We start from the raw sequence: 6,987 nt of genomic DNA on the forward strand, positions 1-6,987 counted from the left end.
CAGCCTTATAGGTTTGTTATGAGTTCAATGATTTCGTCCGCCCATCGTTCTCCCGCTGGCATGCGAACAACTGTCCATCCGCAAGCGTTGGAAAATACACAGCAAGCGCACACATGTGAACCCAGTACAGAGATACGCCGAAAACACATAAGCATGGCACTAGAAGTTATGACGTCTCGGGTTCGGCTGTTGTGTGAAGCAATTGTTCAACAAAATGTTTCAGATACGTTCTGGTTTGACTTCAACAAACCTGAAAATGTTTACTACTTTACCGCTACTGGGATAGAGGCGTTCAGTTTCGAACCACGAAACATAAGAACCTAATTTGAAGTGGTAAGCTGATGACAATTTCCACACAAATATAATAATGTAATCTTACAGAAGTTATGATAGGGATCCAACTAATGGCTACGAAGTACACATGATATAAGTAAACTGTACTTTTGTAGCCTCGGAGAAAGTCTCCACTTTTATTGTGCTGCTTGTTCGTACTTGGTGGGAGATTTAATATATTGCACCGGTAATGACTTGGCCGTAAACCATTGTGCTTGTCACACTTTACTTGTTTTCGGGCGTCAGTGATAATTAATTAAGCGACATTATCTTCACGGAAATAAGCAAATATGAAGCGAAACGCTGCGACAAATCCAGCGTGTCGAATCAAATCACGTGATCAAATACGTCAACCTGATTTGCTGAGCTGAGGGGCATAAAAGTCGTGTGGCGCTGCTTAGAGAAAAGTTTAATGCCAAACTACAACCTAAATTACCAAATCCTTGGGAAGTCGAAGATTAGTTGCTACTGAATAGATTGTTGTGTTATTGATGGATGTTACAACTACTGTACAATCGTGCAAATTGGAATTTTAACGCACATATTTTATAAATTAGCAACGGGATAAAGCGAGTGTGTTAACCAAACCACGTGATCAAACATAGCAACCTGATTGGCCGAGCTGTGTCACATGACACGGTTTGTAAATTGGTTACAACTAATTAAACCACCATGGCGCTGATTTGACGAGAAGCATGGTTCTTTTTTTTTCTCAACAAGACGCTTCGGCCCAGTGAGAAAGTTAGAAACACTTTCATTTTACTTCGGATCTCCACTTTGTCCAGTTTCAAAGCTTTAACCCGTTGAAAGGTTTTAAGTTTTATTACGTTCCCTTCTGTAGGTATAAAAACTCCGTGGTTAGGTAAGCATCAGTTAATACACAACCTGCAACATGTTGGGTAATTTGTTATGAGCGCACGGTCTTTATTAAAGCTTATTCTTCCGCAGGCATAAGAGCACCTTTAAACAAGTATTGGAAAATACAATTTGTCATGAGCTCAAGGCATTCTTCCGCTCGTTGCTAAACACAGAGTAAGCGCGCAAGCGGGACCTGTACGTCATACGCCGAAAGTTAATGAAAACATCAACTACACTGTTAAAAAATTTTACTGTGAAAACCACTGGCAGCAGATTTTACGTGTTTAACACGTAAAATCTACTGCGACTTCCGCAGTAACATTTTACGTGTATTTTCACGTAAAAACACTAAAAATACGTGAATTTCACCGTAAGAAATACGCGTCCGATCCCAGTAAAAATTACTGCCATAATCACTGTAAAATTTACGTGCTAAACCACTGGCAGCAGTTTTTACCCCAAATATCCTGGTAAATTTCACTGTAAAAATACCTGTAAAATACTGCACCACAATGACTGTCAAGTAGATGTTTATTTTAACGAAGACCGACTGATATGCAGTAAAAATCAAGCAGCACTATTCTGTGCAGATTGGATTAGCCTGCCAAGGGCCAGTACTTTTGGGTGCGTTCCACCTACACACCTTCGTTTCCCCTTAGTCCCGGATTCATTGATTTCAGCAAAGTACCTGCACAAAAGATATTATTTTTTTACAAGAACCAGACACTTAAAAAGTTCAGTTTTACCAAATAGAGTTTATCAAAATTAAACACACACACACACGCACGCACGCACTTGTTTTCGAGAACTTTGCATTCCAACTTGATTTTGTGAATGGTGGCAGCAACTGATGGCTTTGCCATCGCCTTCAAAGCTCTGTAACAAATGTGTAAGGTTACCTATAACATACAAGTATTTTAAGTTTAAAAATAATCATTACTTGTATGTTCGAAAGCTTCGATTTGACATTCTCATTGGAATTTCCTTGGCATCATAGTTTAAAGCCAGAAGTTGCTCATAATGTTGAAACAGACATCGTGAGTTGGTCAAAAATGGCCATTTCTTTAAAATCTCGCTTACTGGAACATTTGTGTTAATATCATCTCTTTGTTGGGAAAAGGTTCTTTTCATTAGCTCTAATACTCTGTTCATATTTTGGTCTTGTTTTGTAAATTCAGTTATTAACCAATTTTCAGATGTTGTAGTGGTTGAATTATCATCATCAATAATTGTAGTGGAATGTTGGGAAGTTGTTTCATTTAGTTGATCAAGTTTATTTTCCCAGCGATAAAATAACTTTTTCCCAGCGATAAAATAACTGATTGGAAATGGAAGTATGGCCATTTCCAATAGGAACCCCATCCACCATGTCAAGAAAGGATTTTGGGTATCTTGATACAATACGGTAGGCAATTTTATCTAAATTTTTTCTTCCAGGCTTTTGTGTCAGCTAAAAACAATCAAAACACATGTGCTGCAGATATTACCTAAAAGAGCAAAGAAATCAATGTACATACTTTTAATACTTCTTCAATTGTTTTGTGAATGAATTCTTTTCTTTCCATTATCTTTGGCATGTGGCCATTTTCCAGACATTGTATAAGTACAGGAGAGCATCGAGCCCAAGGAATTTTAAAGGTGTAAATCCACTGCATCGATCCTTCACTACTACTAAAGCTGGTGTTAAGTTCGGACTCAAGTGGTTCCGTTGAAAATCCAGAATTTGATGAAACTAAAAAAGTAACAAAATAACATGTGCTGTGACCATATAATTCTTAATACTGGTATCGGTACAAATGAACAACAAATTACCTGGTTGCAGGTTGGCTGCTTTGAGTAGTTTTCTTGCTTGTACTAGATTAAACTTTATTAGAAGATCCTCCAATTCTAGATGTTGCAAATCACTTGCATCCCGAACACCAAGGGTGTGCAAGTGTGAAACACATTCTTCGAACTTGGCAGGATTTTCCTCCAACTCTGGAAGTAGTTTTAACAAAGTAGCCTCCATTTTTAAGCATAAAATAAACCTAAACACAGATGCATTGTTTCAAAACAAACATTGCTTTTTGGTCAATGGCATATACATTCAGTGGCAATTTGTTAAACAATTCATCAATGCAAACACATTTGAAAGCACCATCATGATTATTGACTTCATATACACCATGTTGTGGGAAAAATGAGCAAATTTAGGGAAAACAACAAAGTACAGTTTAGATTCTACAATAAAAATGGCATGTATAACTCCCACTTGTAAATCATATCCAAGTTTTGATAAAACAACAAGCATGCCTGCAACATAAGTGACACCTTGGAATTTTGCAGAAGTTAGCAGAACACATTTCCACACATCAAAACCACTATTTTGAATTACAGTCATTATTGTACCAGAAAACTGAGTTGGTGGTGAAACAGCAACAATATCAGGGCCAAAAAATGAATTTTCAAGCAAGCATGCCTGGAGCAGCTGATGGCTATGGGCTAAAGTTGAACAAACATTAATAAAGTTTTTTGTACGTCGGATGACCTGTTTAAAGTAAGAGTGCTTACTTTCAAACCGGAGAGTTGATGCATGAGCTATGGGACCAAACTGAATTATAGACCAAGGGTAATGTCTCATGTAATGATGCTTTGGGCGTAAGGGCACATTGGGAAATGCCATAACTCTGTTGTGCAAATACTTAAAAGTCAAAAATTTTAAATGACAAACAGCAGCTTTGCTGATTGATGAAGATGCCACAATTTCAGTTATTAAACGTAAAGTTAACACAAGTTTCCATACTGGGTCTTCCACATCTTTCACTTTTGCAAAAATAAACAACGGAAACAGGCGGAGAAAGCACCAGTTTTGACTAGCATTGCCTACCAGTCTTTTTCCACTAAGAGCAATTCTGGTTGGTTTGCTTATCCGATCTTGATTTATGTATTTAAACCCCCTTAATTTAAAGTTAAGATAATCAACACTAAACCATTTCCTTTTAACAAAATAATTAATAAACAGCATCATGTCATACTGTATCACCCCTTCAAACATATCATGGGCTATGCATGGTGGTAAACCAGGGGAACATACATGAAAATACTGCAAATCATTGAAAATGCTATTTTGCTTAATCCCCTGATTGTGACTGGAGAAAGAACCAGGTTCTTTATGCAGACATAAATTGTAGGACTCAATTGTCCTCATTGGACTTTCAACAGCCCAATCTCTTTCAATGTCATCTTGAGTGATGGTACAGTATCGGCAAATATGAGATACTGTGCTAAAGTTGGAGGTAAACCCACCAATCTGGTGACTGCCAAGATTGTCACCAGCTATGCATAAAATGCTTCCATAAACTTTTGTTGCAAATCCCAAATCGATTCCATTACTTTCTAAAAAATTTAAATCATTGATTAAAGGTCGAAGAACTGTGTTCATAGTATTTGCATTAAAATGTTGATCTTTGCACAGCAGAACAAGTTGAAAGTTGTCAGTTTTAGACCGATTAAATGGATAGGAGTTTGCAAGTGTAAAATAAACTCCCAACACTTTATGTTTTCTTTTAGCTGACCCCAGAGGGTTTGCAATTTCAAAAGCATCTTGGTATAACAAGATCTTTAGCGTCTTATCATTTCTTGTGAAAAATGAGTTTTGTTTCCACACTAGACCATCAGAAAAATCAGTCAAATTGGATGAACTTGTTTTCGGGTAAAGAAACTGGTATTGTACAGTTTCATCAGTGAACAAAGCTTGTAATGTTTGTATAATTGGAACATACTGAAAGGTTGCTTCAGCATTACACTCCAAAAACACTTTTATTTCAACTGGAGCAACATAATGGAAGTGACTTTGCAAGTACTGTTCCCTTAAATGGGCTGATTTAAGTGGCCCTTTGTCATACAATGCTTGAAACTGGTCTTGATCTTTAACATCTTGCAAAACCTTTAGTATTATATCTTCAGGCAGCTCATAGTTTGCTAGCACAGTTTGAAGAGTGCCTTGCATTATTGCAGAATATTGACTAAAAAGTCCCTGGATATGTAATACAATTTTCTTTACTGTGCTTGCTGGAACTAAGTACTTGTTTTGGAGCATGAAATAAAACCACACAAAAGATCGGGTGATATCTGTATCATTGTGAGTGCTTTTGGAGAAATTAACTTCTTTTAATATTTGTACTTCAGAGGAAAAAGTTTCATTATCTGGTTCGGCTTGAGATTGAGCAATTTCCTTACTGTTAACCATGTGACATCGTGACAAGTGGAATGAAAAAGATGACACGATTCTGTACTTTTTGTTACATGTAAAAACAGGACAAGCAACTTCAAACCCCAATCGCAAGTGTTGTTTGATATGTTTGACTAGGGGTCCAATGGAATCAAAACACATTTTACATGTCTCCAAAGAACATACAAAATTATATTCACTATCCATATTCCTAAAACTTTCTTCAAAACAAAAACCATTATAATACAGGTATCAATAAGACTTGTCAAGTTGTTTACATACCACTTACCGTACCTGTATTGGCGTCTTACACAGCTACTGGATCGCAAGTTTAACTTGTAAACCCTAATTTGTTACTTATACACAAAATTAGGATTCAAAATTAGGTAATTGACGTAAAAACGCAAATTGACACTTTACTCTTAATCGAGCAGACAACATCACCCCGCAGACAACTTTGCCCGTAACTTCTGAGAGAACTCTCTTAGACAAAAGAGAAAAAAGAAATTGCGCGATTGTGATTGGTTGGCTTTCCTGCACCAACGAAACCACGCCGTTTTTACGGAACAGCATGCGTAAAACGATTTTACTGAAAAATCTTACGCGGCCGCACACAGTAAAATTTACGAACTTTTTTAACAGTGTATATCAAGCACAAAATCTCTGCAAAGTCTTTGGTACCAAAACACAATACGTCCTACAAATTAATAATTTTAAATCTTACTTGCAACTCGACTCAAAACATTGGACTGATGCGTATAAGAGCGAAAGGGTATTTCGATTTAGTTAAGTCTCGCGATAATTCCGTGATATAAAATAACGATAGCATTTAATTGGAAGTCGTACAATTTCGAACAATCCGATTCTCCATTATGATTACCACTGACATGAAACTTTCTGCCTAGAAAATTGAAAATAAACGTGTGTGATAAAAACTGTTGTTGCCCAATTAACGGTGGATGTATGTTGCATGCGTGATAAACCATTGTATACGTCATAGCTTATATGGGATGGCAAAATAAACCGAAAATACACGAGCTTGATTCGTTGTAAGGGAAAAAAACACGGTTAAATAGTGTCTCCCGCCAAAGAAAATCCAGAAGGAGCATACTGCAGTAAACTCAAGCATATGTTCTCTGCATCGTTTTATTTCTTTCTGGTTTGAGCACATACATATGGTTAAAACTTTAACTGTATTGCTACAGTACAATATTTCTCAACCTTATACTAATCACGCAACACCGAAACCATGTTTGCTAAGACCAAGGCGTGGGCCTATTTTTTCAAACAGGCTAGGATATTTCCGAAACCAGCAAGGTTAGCGATCCTAAAAGTATGTCCAAGACACGCGTTTCCCTCCAACCAGGGCTAATCATATGATTTTGAAATAAACATATTTTCCGCAGATGTTGTTGGAAAGATCCATCAACTCTCTCCAACATGCACTCTGTTGCACTACCTAGCGGTCGCTCTTTTTTAGCATTTTTTTTCATTGACATTGGGCTGAAAATTGTAAGAGACTGAATGCACCATTCTTAGTGATACTGTAGATATTTAATTATCAAAATTGAAAACTTTAATTTAAA

This window comes from Phallusia mammillata, chromosome 3 (assembly GCF_965637545.1).
Source record: "Phallusia mammillata chromosome 3, kaPhaMamm4.hap1.1, whole genome shotgun sequence".
Lineage (NCBI taxonomy): Eukaryota > Metazoa > Chordata > Ascidiacea > Phlebobranchia > Ascidiidae > Phallusia > Phallusia mammillata.